The sequence below is a fragment of the Ursus americanus genome, chromosome 18 (genome assembly GCF_024610735.1).
Source record: "Ursus americanus isolate L20-20 chromosome 18, mUrsAme1.1.p, whole genome shotgun sequence".
NCBI classification, from domain to species: domain Eukaryota; kingdom Metazoa; phylum Chordata; class Mammalia; order Carnivora; family Ursidae; genus Ursus; species Ursus americanus.
This window is the reverse complement of record NC_142144.1, coordinates 37,758,294-37,770,454: the sequence shown is the minus strand read 5'-3', so window position 1 is coordinate 37,770,454 and position 12,161 is coordinate 37,758,294. Positions and strand designations below refer to the sequence as shown.

Here is a 12,161-nt window from a genome sequence, read left to right as displayed (position 1 = left end):
TTTCTTTCATACGTTACCTCAGGGCTTTAGCACGTCTATAAATGCAGTCAGCCCAGCAGGGTGTCACTGGAGTAACACACCCAGGCAGCTATGCAAACAAAAAATAAGTTTGCTTTTAAATGACCAGTAGACCTCGGATGACTCGCAGTCAAATAAGCATTGCTACGTTCACGGGCTTCTCTAAAAATATCCCAGCCCTCCAAATTTGTGAAAGTAAACCTGAAGTCTCCAGTGATAATAGAGATATAGTTCAATGATTACGAGTTGTGTAGTTTATCTGGCTGCCTAGGTACCCAATTTATAAATTTTTCCTCACACTAAAGAGCAAAATGTGATGCGTCTTATAACATTATTTGTATTCAACTTGGTTTAACCCTGTCTCTTCAAGCCTAGCCACCCTGTTTACAACAAATGCACATGCTAATAAGCACAGACAAACTGTCTGAGTCTTTGTAACAGCTCCTGGGAGATGCTTCATTTTTAGCAAATATGAATTTTGCAACATCAAGCGAAGAGATTCTGTCTCAATGGACTACGCTGTGAAAAGCCGAGAGATATACCATCTTATTTTAAGTACCAGACTGTGAATTTTACTTTATTTAAATTTTACTTAACCTTCTGGAGGGTGAGACCTTCTGAATTCTTAGTTAAGAAGACTATTAGAGAATTGTGCAGACACCGAAAAAAAAGGCATTTGCTATTTAAGACGCCTTGTATAAAAAATGGAACATCTAGAGCTCCGCACCTGCAGAAAAGAAATGTTAGGATAGGAAGTAAGAATGAGTAGAATGTATGTAATTATCTGTAATCACCTGCATTCAGGAAGGGAACATTGAGGAAGGCGGGAAGGCTGCCCTCGTGACCTTAGTGATACGTTAACAGGCCAACTTCTATTTATTTGTGAATTGTTTTATCACAGATATGTTCGAATGTGGTAATTTTTAGCACAGCAGTCATTCCGACCCCACGGGATTCTTATAAGCCAACCACAAAGTCACGCTTTGGCAAATTAGAAAAACACAAAGTAGGTTCTTCGAGATGAAAACTTGAGTATAAACGTCTATGAATAAATTGGAAACAAAGACAAGTCTGAAAGATTGGTGACTAGAACAAGGTGGTTAGGCATGAAAGATTTTTGAAATATCCTCACTGTAATGGTCCCTGGGAATTGAATATTCTTACTTTATTGAGGTATAAATCATCATATTTTATGTGGAAGGAGAAAAGTATTTTAATTAGTGCTATTTATCATTGATAGGAACATCTGTAATTCTGTGGTCTCCTTGTAAATGATTATCACTATTAAACATGTTTTCTAGTGTAACCTAAAGAGGACGAAGGTTTGTGTGAGAAATTGGTCAGCACTCCCCTGTATGAGTTAACAGAGTCCTTCAATCTGGGACGGAATTGCTTGGGGAAGAGTCACTGGACCAGGCCTTTTTCATGTCAATGTAGAGCTCACAGAAATGCATTACACCGCTGAAAGGGCGGGGGACAATCTTTGATGAGCAGCTCCACTTTCTCCCTACTTTCCTGGATGGGCAAAGTTTCTAAAAGTCAGTACATTTGCATAGGGACCAAAAAAAAAAAAAAAACACCACCCACTGGGATAAAGATTGGGATCATTTCTCTTGTGAGATTTATCATTGCCCTTCCTGATGGTTGGTCCATCACCAAAATGACAAGAGTGAGGCAGGAAGATCTGTTAGGAGGCTTTTGTAGCTATTCAAGGAAAGATGACGGTGTATTTGGGCTGTACTTAAGTAGTGGATATAGGAGACCCGGTCAGGTTTGGGAGAGATTTTGTTCCAAGGACTAAGAGGACTTACTGATAGAATGAAAGGCAGAATGCCTAGAAAAGAAAGAAGGTAGTAAGAGGATTTTTAAAAGAAAGTTGATGGTTCAGAGGCACTGGGTGGCTCAGTTAGTTAAGTGTCTGCTTTCAGCTTGGGTCATGATCCCAGGGTCCAGGGATCGAGCCCCACATCAGGCTCCCTGTTTAGTGGGGAGCCTGCTTCTCCCTCTCTCTCTGCTACCCCCTACCCAGCTTGTAAGCACCCTCTCTCTCAAATTAAAAAAAAAAAAAAATCTTTAAAAAAACAAAAAGAGAAAGTTGATGGATGGTTCAGTTTTGACCAAGTTAAATGTGAGATATTAATTATTCATCTTAGTAGACATTTGTCATATTATCTAACTGCTCAGGCTTTTGAAAACTTTTCTCATGTGTATGTGGTCTTGTGGCTAAAAATGTATGTTCTACATAATGACCTAGTGTTTACATGGCTAAGGATGAAGGGCCTCTGGAATAAGTTGTTGGGGCACTGGGTCACGCTTTTGGGACAATGACTGATCACATGTATATGAAATAAAAGAGCAAGAACTGTGGAGCTCACATCTGTGGTTCTAATGGGGTGCGGGCATGCAGGTCGACATCACTGCATCAGAGGACATGCACAATATGTCCTGTCCTGTCCTTTGACAGTGTTTAGCAGTGCTTACCTGCTAGATGTGATGGGAACCCTGCTGTTGGGGTACTAACCAGACTTCCCAGTTCTCCACCTACTGTCATTGCAAATAGGACTAATCCTCTTTAAAATGAAGCAGCCCCCAATTCTCAGTTGATTCTGGATGGGATTAAGGGTAGAGGTTGATATAGTCTTAAGAAAGATAAGCTGAATATCTTGAAAATTAGGGCAGAAGGCAAGTATTTAGTAAACAATTGTAAAATAGCAAGCAGTATTATTTAGTAATAGTAAAAATAGCTATTAGTTTTAAAATAACTGTAAATTATAAGAGATGTCCTAATATTTATATCCCAAGTTGATGACTTGGATAAAACTAGTTTTACCCAACTGTCAGCTTCAAAAGAAAAAGTCTGAAAAGCATATGGTTACTTAAGTCAAAATGGAAATACACTGATACTTTATCTGCCTCTGTCATGTCTTGAATACAGTCTTTGTTCAAAGACAACCCACTTGTTTTGCTACTATATTCTAAGTATATAAATACTATCAAAGCACTCAGTGTGTGTCTGTGTATAAATACACACCAGTCCAGTATCTAATTGTATTTTAAAGTGACCTACTTTTCTGTCATCCTGGGAAGTTGAGGTTCCTCCTGTTTTCAGTGTTCGGTGAAATTTGAATATAGTTCCAAGAGGGAGTAGCGATCAACTCACTGCATTCCCCCGGTGGGGAAAATATTTCAGTGTGCCCCATCTTACTTGGGAAGGTAACTGCTACCTCTCTGCATTGAAAATATATTTAGAATTCTGCTACAGACTGTGTATGCAACCCCCGTGTTTGTATTGTTACGTGTTTGTGTCAGATGAAACTGCTATATCTGGAGTCAAAAAAAGGTTAAGTAGCAGACATTTGTGATTTAACCAAATACTCTTTCTATATATGTTATTGACTTCACACTTCATTCATCTCTGACATAGGTCCTGAGACATTTGATACCTTTGGTTACCTACATATATGAAATACAAAAGGACTATATATAAATGAAAAGACTCGACCTCAAGAGCAGATGAGACATTTAATTATCACCCATCAGTTGGAAAAAATGTTTGGGTTTTTCTGGATAAGTATGGGCTAGAATGTAGAAAAAAATTCTTGTCTTTTTAAAATTTGTCCGTGACCTTAATTTTCCCACAATGGACAAACATAATCTTTTTAATATAAATGAAGTTATTTTGGAGATAACTTTAAATGACACTGTCCTTGAACCTTTACAGAGTTACAAATATTTGGATCTATCCATTTCAATTTAAGAGTTTACAGGCATGGACACTCTATATCAATGAAGCATTAGGGTCATACGGTTCTAAAACGTGTATGTGTACTTTCTCCTCTCTCTGCTGCTTCTGTTCCAACCCTGAACCCCATCATTTTTTCTAATTTTATTATTTTCTTTTACCTTTTCATTTTTATTTCCTTAGAGTTCTTGGATAATCACATGGCTAAAACCTCGACAAAGAGTCTGTAAAACCAATGGAAGGTTGAGTTTTTCTGAAAGAAAAAAAAAAGGAAAAAGGAAAAACGTGATTTATCACCTTTTCTGTTCTTCTTCTTCTAATTGTGACATAGTAAATACATGAACATTCTCCTTTCTGTGAAGGACATGACTGGAGATTAGAGATCTGGAGTGTGAATCTGGTCAGGCAGTCTGGTCTCAGATTTCTGTTTCACCTTCTTTCTTACAAATTTTATCACCTTTGCTGACTCAGTGCAGGTAGCATTTAACCTAAGAGGGGAGTGAACCATCACTACCGCAATGTCTTAAGTTGCCACGCCCGCATTTCTGCTAACGACCACGTGGGCATTCACGTGGGCATTGCTTTTTCCTGAGTCACCAGAAGGGGGAAAGCTCCTGCCTTCTGGGAATAGAACTTTAAGTTAGTAGGGCTCAAGCTGTGGCATATTCCACACTTTTAGTAAAGGCTTAGTTTAAATTCATGTATCTGTTCAACTTCTCCCGCAGTTAAAACAGCCTTTAATTTTGAGATCTTTGTTCAGAAGACTCAGAAACCATGTCCAAAAGAGAGTATGCATGCTCTCTTTTCAGGTGATTGTACCGGCTTCCTTACGTAACAATAAAGCAAGAATGTCAACACTAAATGGAGTCACAAATGATGCTTAGTACTTGTCACACGGTGGCCCCTCGATAAATAGTGTTTTAAAAATCAGTGAGGGGCACCTGGATGGCTCACTTGGTTAAGCGTCTGCCTTCAGCTCAGGTCATGATCCCAGAGTCCTGGAATCAAGTCCCACATTGGGCTCGACTGCTTCTCCCTCTGCCTGCCGCTCCTCCTCCTTGTGCTCTGTCAAATAAATCAATTTTAAAAATCTTTAAAAAAATTTAAAAATAAAAATTGAATAAATACACAAGACTATTATCTTCGCACACCACGTACAAAATACAACTATATCTGCCCAGCACCCCTCAAGGAAATTTCTACAGAACACAGCAAGTTTCAAGCTTTGGCTTGAGGAGTGATGTAAACCCAAGATTGAATCTGGGCTCTGCTATTTACCGACAAAATGAACTTAGTTGCCTATCTCCTCTAAAACGCAATGTGCACATATTTAAAATAGAGACCCGAGTGTTTTTGTAGGATTAAATGAGATAATGCATGACAACTTGGCATAGTAACAGTTTTATAGCACACCATCAGTAAATTATAATAATTGTTACTGTCTCCACCTAATTAAATCTTATAAAACTTTCTAATGGTGTATCGATGACCTATGAGTGATATAATCAATTCAATCAGGCAGAATACAAAATAACCTAGGGAAATTTTTTCTCATCATAATAACTGTGTTGGTGATGGAATGCCACCCTTTACTTTCACCTGCATACTCATGGTACAGACTCAATAAATTTTCTAAACTGTAATAAGACGACTAATGGGTAAGAGTGGATGAAATAAGTCCATTTAAATTCTATGTAATGATATGCAAATTAGTTATTTGAGCCTGCCGTGTTGAAGCTTCATCCTTCTGAATAATATTATGAAACATGATTTGTAATCATCCTTTGGCCTCTGCTATATGACGTGGTCATGACTGTAATTAAAGTTAATCACTAGTTATCCTGCAGAGCAGGAAACATTGTGATGGAGAGGGACAGTGAAAGGAATGCCAGGGTTTAATCACTGGATGCTGAGGTGTCTATATCAGCGGATGAGAAATTTGGCTTAGGAGAAAGTGAAAATTAAGGGACTACATGCATCAGATCTTAGAGGATGAAATGTATAATGAATTGTGTTTATTTGCATAAGTGGAGACTTGAAACTGAAAAGTATCAGTCACAACTGACGTAAAGTAGCCTGTTCTCAAAATAGAGGAAATGCAAAAAAGATTTATACCAAAATAAAAACTCATTAAAGTACTGCAGGAAAACTGACCACATCTAAATATCTAAAAAAATAATGAAATGATTAATGAATTCAGTTATAGGCACGTCTTGGAAATTAGTCAGCCATAGAGTGATGCTTACAGAGACTAAGATAACATGAGAAAGTACTTGTGTTTAAATATTAGGAAAAAAAATGATAATTAATTTTGTAGATGCTATGATTATAATTCTATAAATGAATAATACAGATCCAAGAAATAAATAGGTTAATATATTTACTTATTTTCTTTCACTCAGAACTAAGAATATTTTTCCTTTAATTATTTATATTGTATATTTTTAAGAAGCACATACTGCTTGATTTATTCTTTATAGTTGATAATTCAGAATGAACTTTCAGTACTCTGATGCAGTAGGAAACATCTTATACGGTAGAATTCAATTAAGTACTTCTTTCCAGAGCATCAACTGGAGCTCTTTTGGTGTGAAAAAAATAATTAAACTCAGAAAATACTCCATTTACAAAGAAAGATTAAGTCAGGCCATGTGGCTCGTGCAAGCTCCCTGCGTGTTGTCTCACATTATTTATGCTAAATGTTTAAAAAACAGCATTCTTATATTCTTAAAAGAATAGCATAGGAATTCACTCGATATATCTGAGATCAAAGTAGGATTCACATGGCAACAGTATTTTATAACAAATCGAATACTAGAAAATACAACAATGTTACTACATGAAAATCTATAAAAATCACTGTTGAATATAATTGGACTTAGATAATAACTTCGGGATATATTTTGTTTCTGAGAATTGTTATAACCCAGTCAATTAATTATTCCTATGGCCCTGGTGATCAAATAGAAGATTTAGCAGATGAGTCTGCTTAGTCTTAGGTAAACTAGGCTAGGCCTTCTGCTGACAAATCACATCTTAAAAATGATGTGAATTTTACATGGAATGAGAAGTTGGAGCTTGGGGCACCTGGGTGGCTCAGTCAGTTAAGCATCTGGCTTCGGCTCAGGTCGTTATCCCAGGGGCTCGGGATCAAGCCCCTTATCGGGCTCCCTGCTCAGTGCAGAGTCTGCTCCTCCCTCTCCCTCTGCCCCCCGGCTCATGTTCTCTCTCTCACTCTCTATCATCTCAAATAAATAAATAAAATCTTAAAAAAAAAAAAAGGAAGTTGGAACTTATTTCTTGTTTCCCTTTGGTTAGTGATGGGGGGTGCATTTAACTATAAATAGTTAAGCTGTCAGCTGAAATCAGTACTATTGCATATAGGTAAAGCAAAATCTGAAACACTTCAGGATAAGTCCTTGCAGAAAACAAAAACAGAATACTACATGAAACGGCAGCACTCTCTTCATGGTTCAGAAATAGAATACTGTGATTACGAAGAGGTCATGATAGACTAAAGGAGACAGAGAGGAATCGCAGAAAATGAATGATCTTAGCCTTTGGGGCTGATCTGTCTTCAGTCTACAACTACAGGGCAGTTCAAGGGGAGAGTGTGTGCCTTTGGAGCGCTCCTCTGGAGTGATTTTCACTGGATGGGTGGTATCCCCGCGACTTAGTCCACAAGACTTTTGAGACTCGCGTAATGAAAGCTGCTTGTCCTTATAGACAGCCATGACTCCCAATCTGGGCTCTGCCACTTACAACTTATGAAACCTTAGACATGTCATATGAATTCCCTGAATCTGTTTTCCATCTGTAAAATAGTTAGAGGATTGTCTTTTATAGACGACTGTAATAATTAAATTAAATGTCACATTAAAAAGAGAATACCTGGCTACAGTTAGACATCTGTTACTAGTTTTCTATTGTTATGTGATAAATTAGGTGGCTTAAGACAACACTCATTTATTAGCACACAGTTCTTTAGAACAGAAGTCCAGGTGGGCTTAGCTGGGTTCTCTGCTTAGGGTCCCAAGACTAAAATCAAAGTGTCAGCCAGCCAAATGTTCATCTGGAGCTCTGAGCCCCCTTTTGAGCTCATTCCTGCTACTGCCAAAATGCAGTTCCTTGCAGTTGTCCCACTTACCTTTGGCTGGAAGTCACTCTCAGTTCCCAGAAGTCCTTGCACAAGGCCCCCATCTCAGTACTTTGGTTCTGACTTTCCTTTCTAGGTCAGCCAGAGAAAATGTGCCTTTGAACAGCTTGTGTGATTCGTGGAGGCCTGCCCTGATAAGCTACCTTTTGATTAACTCAAAGTCAGCTGATTCGTAACCTTAATTATCTTTGCAAAATCCCTTTGCCATATAAGGTAACATAATAACAATTGTGATTTCACATCACATTTACAGTCCCAGGTATTGTATTGAAAAATCTTAGAGGAATATTTTAGAATTCTGCCTAGTACACCCTCAATAAATGTTTGTTTCTTTGTCCTCTCCTGCTATTTCCAAGAGAAGCAGAGCTTTGTGCTGATTTTCCATCTTAATATTTATGAAAATATCCACTGTCCACATAGTCCCTGCAAGATCTGAGAAATACAGAGTTGGCATTCCAAAACTCCAGGCTGCAGGGTCACCTGATGGACCTGCTAATTCAATAAGGGATATTCACAGAGTAACATCAGAAACACTGAAAAATCCACACTCCTGAGCTGTGAGCTAATGATTGCACAAGTGTGGTCTACATGACCAAAATATAAAATGCAAGAAAGACCAGTCAAAACAACATAGATGCTCCCTACAAACTGCACCCTGATTATTGCTATTCATAGATGAAATTTGTGCTCAAGAAAGGAGTGTTATGAGATTGGTTAAAGGACCAATGAACGTGTCAGAAATAAAGCTTCATAGAATTAGGCATGGTGATCTGGACCCCACTTGCTCACTAAATCAGGAGATCAAATTAAAATGCTCTCAAGTAACTATGAGAAGTCAACAAAGTGGGTAAGACTCTTCCAGGTCTGACCAAGGGGCCCAGAATGTGGGAGGTCAGAACCACTGGTAGCCATCTTTCCCACCACTTGGAGGAGCCTGAGAGAATGATAGCAACATGTGCTTTACAGGCACTTTCTCAATTAAAGCTGTTCATCTTCATAATAACCCTTTGAGATGTTACAAATCATAAAACAGAAGTTTCAAGAGCTTAAATAGTTATCTAGTTCTCACAGTTTGTAAGACAGCAGAGTTAATTTTCAAACCCATATTTGCATTACTACAAACCCCATTTTATTCAGAGAATATGATTCCACTCCGTATAGTGATTACTTGAGAATGCGTACATACCTCTCTTGAATGAAATATTATTTCCCTACATATTTATTTACTGAACACATATAAACAAAAGCCTATATGTGCACACACGTCTTCCCTAAGCTTAATGGTTGAAAATGCTTGAAAAGATGAGTTTGTTTACTCAGTGTGTAGAATCATAACAATCTCAGAATTATGTCACCATTGACAGGAAAGTTAATCAACCTTAACTCAACATAATTGGTTACATTTTCATCTCTTGACCTGAGACCAATTCCTACTCAGCCAGTGGCACTGCAAGTCTGCTCAGGCTTCACCTTTCACTTGCAAACCCAAGTACTATGAATAACTTGAATATGAGTTGTTAGGACTTCATTTTTCATATCTTGGTATCAGTTAAGAACAAGAGTTGTTCATAACTCCAGCTATGAAGTTGCCCAAGCTAAATAAAATGAAACCAGAGAATAATGTGTGAGAATTCTGATTCTGTTAAAACCATGATGAAAGAAGATGTTCCCCGTACTATCTTTATTTTTTTTATTCAGTGTTATATTTGTTTCAGGCATACAATATAATGATTCAGCAATTCTTTACATTTCTCAGTGCTCATCAAGTGTATTCTTAATCCCCTTTGTCTACTTCACCCATTCCCCCACCCACCCACCCACCCCCTTCTAGCAAGCACCAGTCTCTTCTCTCTATCTAAACTTAAGTGTCGGGGCGGGGGGTTGTTTGTCTATTTTTTCTTTGCTCATTTGTTTTATTTCTTAAATTCCACATATGAGTGAAATCATATGGTATGTATCTTTCTCTGACTGACTTATTTCACTCAGCATTATAAATACCCTCAGGTCTATCCATGCTGTTGCAAATGTATATAGAGTTGTTTGTACTATGCCTTTACTATCTTTTTAAAGTGGTTTGTAGTGATATCTTCTGTTTTGTTTCTCATCTTGGTAATCTGTATTTCTTTTTTCCTGTCAGTTTTACCAGAGATTTGCCAATACAATCGATCTTTTCAAAAAAAGAGATTTTATGTTCATTGATCTTTTCCTATTTTTTTTCTGTGTCCAGTATCATTGATGTGCTCTTATTATCTCCTTTCTTCTGCTTGCTTTAGGATTGTTTTGCTCTTCTTTTTTTCAATTTCTTTAAGTGAAAGCTTAGATTATTGATTTGAGATCTTTCTTATTTTCTAATATAAGCAATTAATGCTATGTATTTCACTCTAAGAATGTCTTTAGCTGCATCCCACAAATTTTGATATGTTGTATTTTCATTTTTGTTCAGTTCAAAATACATCCTCATGTCCCCTGAAACTGCCTCTTCTGTCTCACTCTTTTAGCCTCAGTTGACAGATTGGTGTTAATTCTTTCATATTCTTACTGATTTTCTGTCTCCCAGTTTCATCTGTTTCTGAAAGAGGAATGTTAACATACCAAACTATAATTTTTTATATGTAAACAGGTTTTTTAATTGAATTTGTCTCCATCTCTCTTGCTGCTCTCTATGTGGTCTATCTTCAGTTAGCCCTCACTTCTTCAGGAGGCATTGCTTTATAAATATGTGGAGATTTGGGGCGTCCACGGAGAGGGTGCGTTCAGGGTCTTCCTCTATGTCATTATCTTAGAGCAGAATTCTTCAAACTATAATCTTAAATTTACTTCTCTTTTATTTTTGTCAGCTCTTGCTTCATGCAGTTTGAAGCTCCCTTGTTATGTGTGTACACATTTAGGGTTGTTCTCTGTCTTGGTGAACTAAGCCTTTTATAATTGTGTAATTTTACTTTTTTTCCTCATAAGTTTTCTTTTCTCTGAAATCTACCTTTTTCTGATATTATTATAGCTGCTTTAGCATTCTCTTCATCACTAGTTGCATGATAGGTTTTTCCACTTTTTTGTTTTAATATACTTATGCATTATATGTGAAGTCGTTTCTTAGGGATAGCACATAATTCACTCATGTTTTATTTTTAATCATTTGTAACAATCTCTTTTAATTGATATGCTTAGGCATCTTGTATTTAATGTAATTATTGACATATTTTCATATGTCTAGCCATTTGACTATTTGTTATTGGATTGTCCCTCCTGTTTTAAAATCTCCTACTTCTCCTTGATGATGTTTTTAGATTATTTGAAGATTTCTAGTATTCTTTTTCTTTTCTTTTTTAATTTTTAAATTTTTCTTTTATCTTAGTATCTCAGTATATTCCTAGCAATTTTTCTAAAGCATTACAATCTATTTATATTTTCACCATTTAAAATTATTATTTTACAGCTTCAAATGGAATGTAGAAACGTACTACAATATAGGTGCCTGAATTTCCTTCCTTTACGTTGTCATGTGTATTACAATTCATATACATTAAATAACCCACCAAGCAATTTTTAACCACTATCTAGATTTTAAAGAACTTAAGTAAAAAATATATTTAGTCATATATTTACCAATTCTTTTCTTCTTTCTTCATTTCTATGATTTCTCTCTTTATTAACGACTTCCTTTTGTATTTGTTTCAGAGCAGATGTGCCAGTGATGAAGTCTCTTTATTTTTCTTTATCTAAACATGCCTTTATTTCACCTTCATTCCTAAGAAATATTTTCACTGGATACAAAATTCTGGGTTGACAGTTCTTTTCTTTAAGCTCTTAAAACTGTGTGCTTACTACCTTCTGGCCTCTTTGGTTTCTGATGAGAAGTCCATTACCATTCAAATTGTTGACTCCCTACATATAATATGCTGTTTTTCTTTGACTGCCTTTTGAATGGGAGAAGGGTGGTGGAATTTGGTTTTCAGCACTTTGATTATATCTAGGCATGAACTTCTTTGAGTTTATCATGTTAGGGCTTTACTGAGTTTTGTAAACCTTAAGTTTATGTATTATGCAAAATTTTCAGACATTACTTTTTAAATATTTTTTTTCTAAACTACCCTCCTTGTTTTCTCCTTCGGGATTCTGATGGCATGAAAATTAGAACTTTTGGCATTTCATGCAATTCTGTGAGGAGAGCAGTTGTTCTTTTTTTTTTTTTTCAATATTTTTTCTCTGTTGTTCAAATTGGATAGTTTCTATTGATCTAGGTTCAGG

The 12,161-nt window shown here is 36.6% G+C and overlaps 1 long non-coding RNA gene across 4 annotated transcripts in view; it reads right to left on the bottom strand.

Moving 5' to 3' along the window:
- Positions 1–12,161, bottom strand: part of LOC123781038 (uncharacterized) — a 325,582-nt gene that overhangs the window by 19,275 nt on the left and 294,146 nt on the right. For 3 of the 4 annotated variants that reach the window (XR_015727441.1, XR_015727444.1, XR_015727440.1), the window contains exon 7: positions 3,922–4,013. The exons of the other annotated variant lie outside the window; for it this stretch is intronic. This is a non-coding gene — a long non-coding RNA (uncharacterized LOC123781038). The remainder of the gene's footprint in view (positions 1–3,921; positions 4,014–12,161) is intronic. 4 annotated transcript variants of the gene reach the window in all.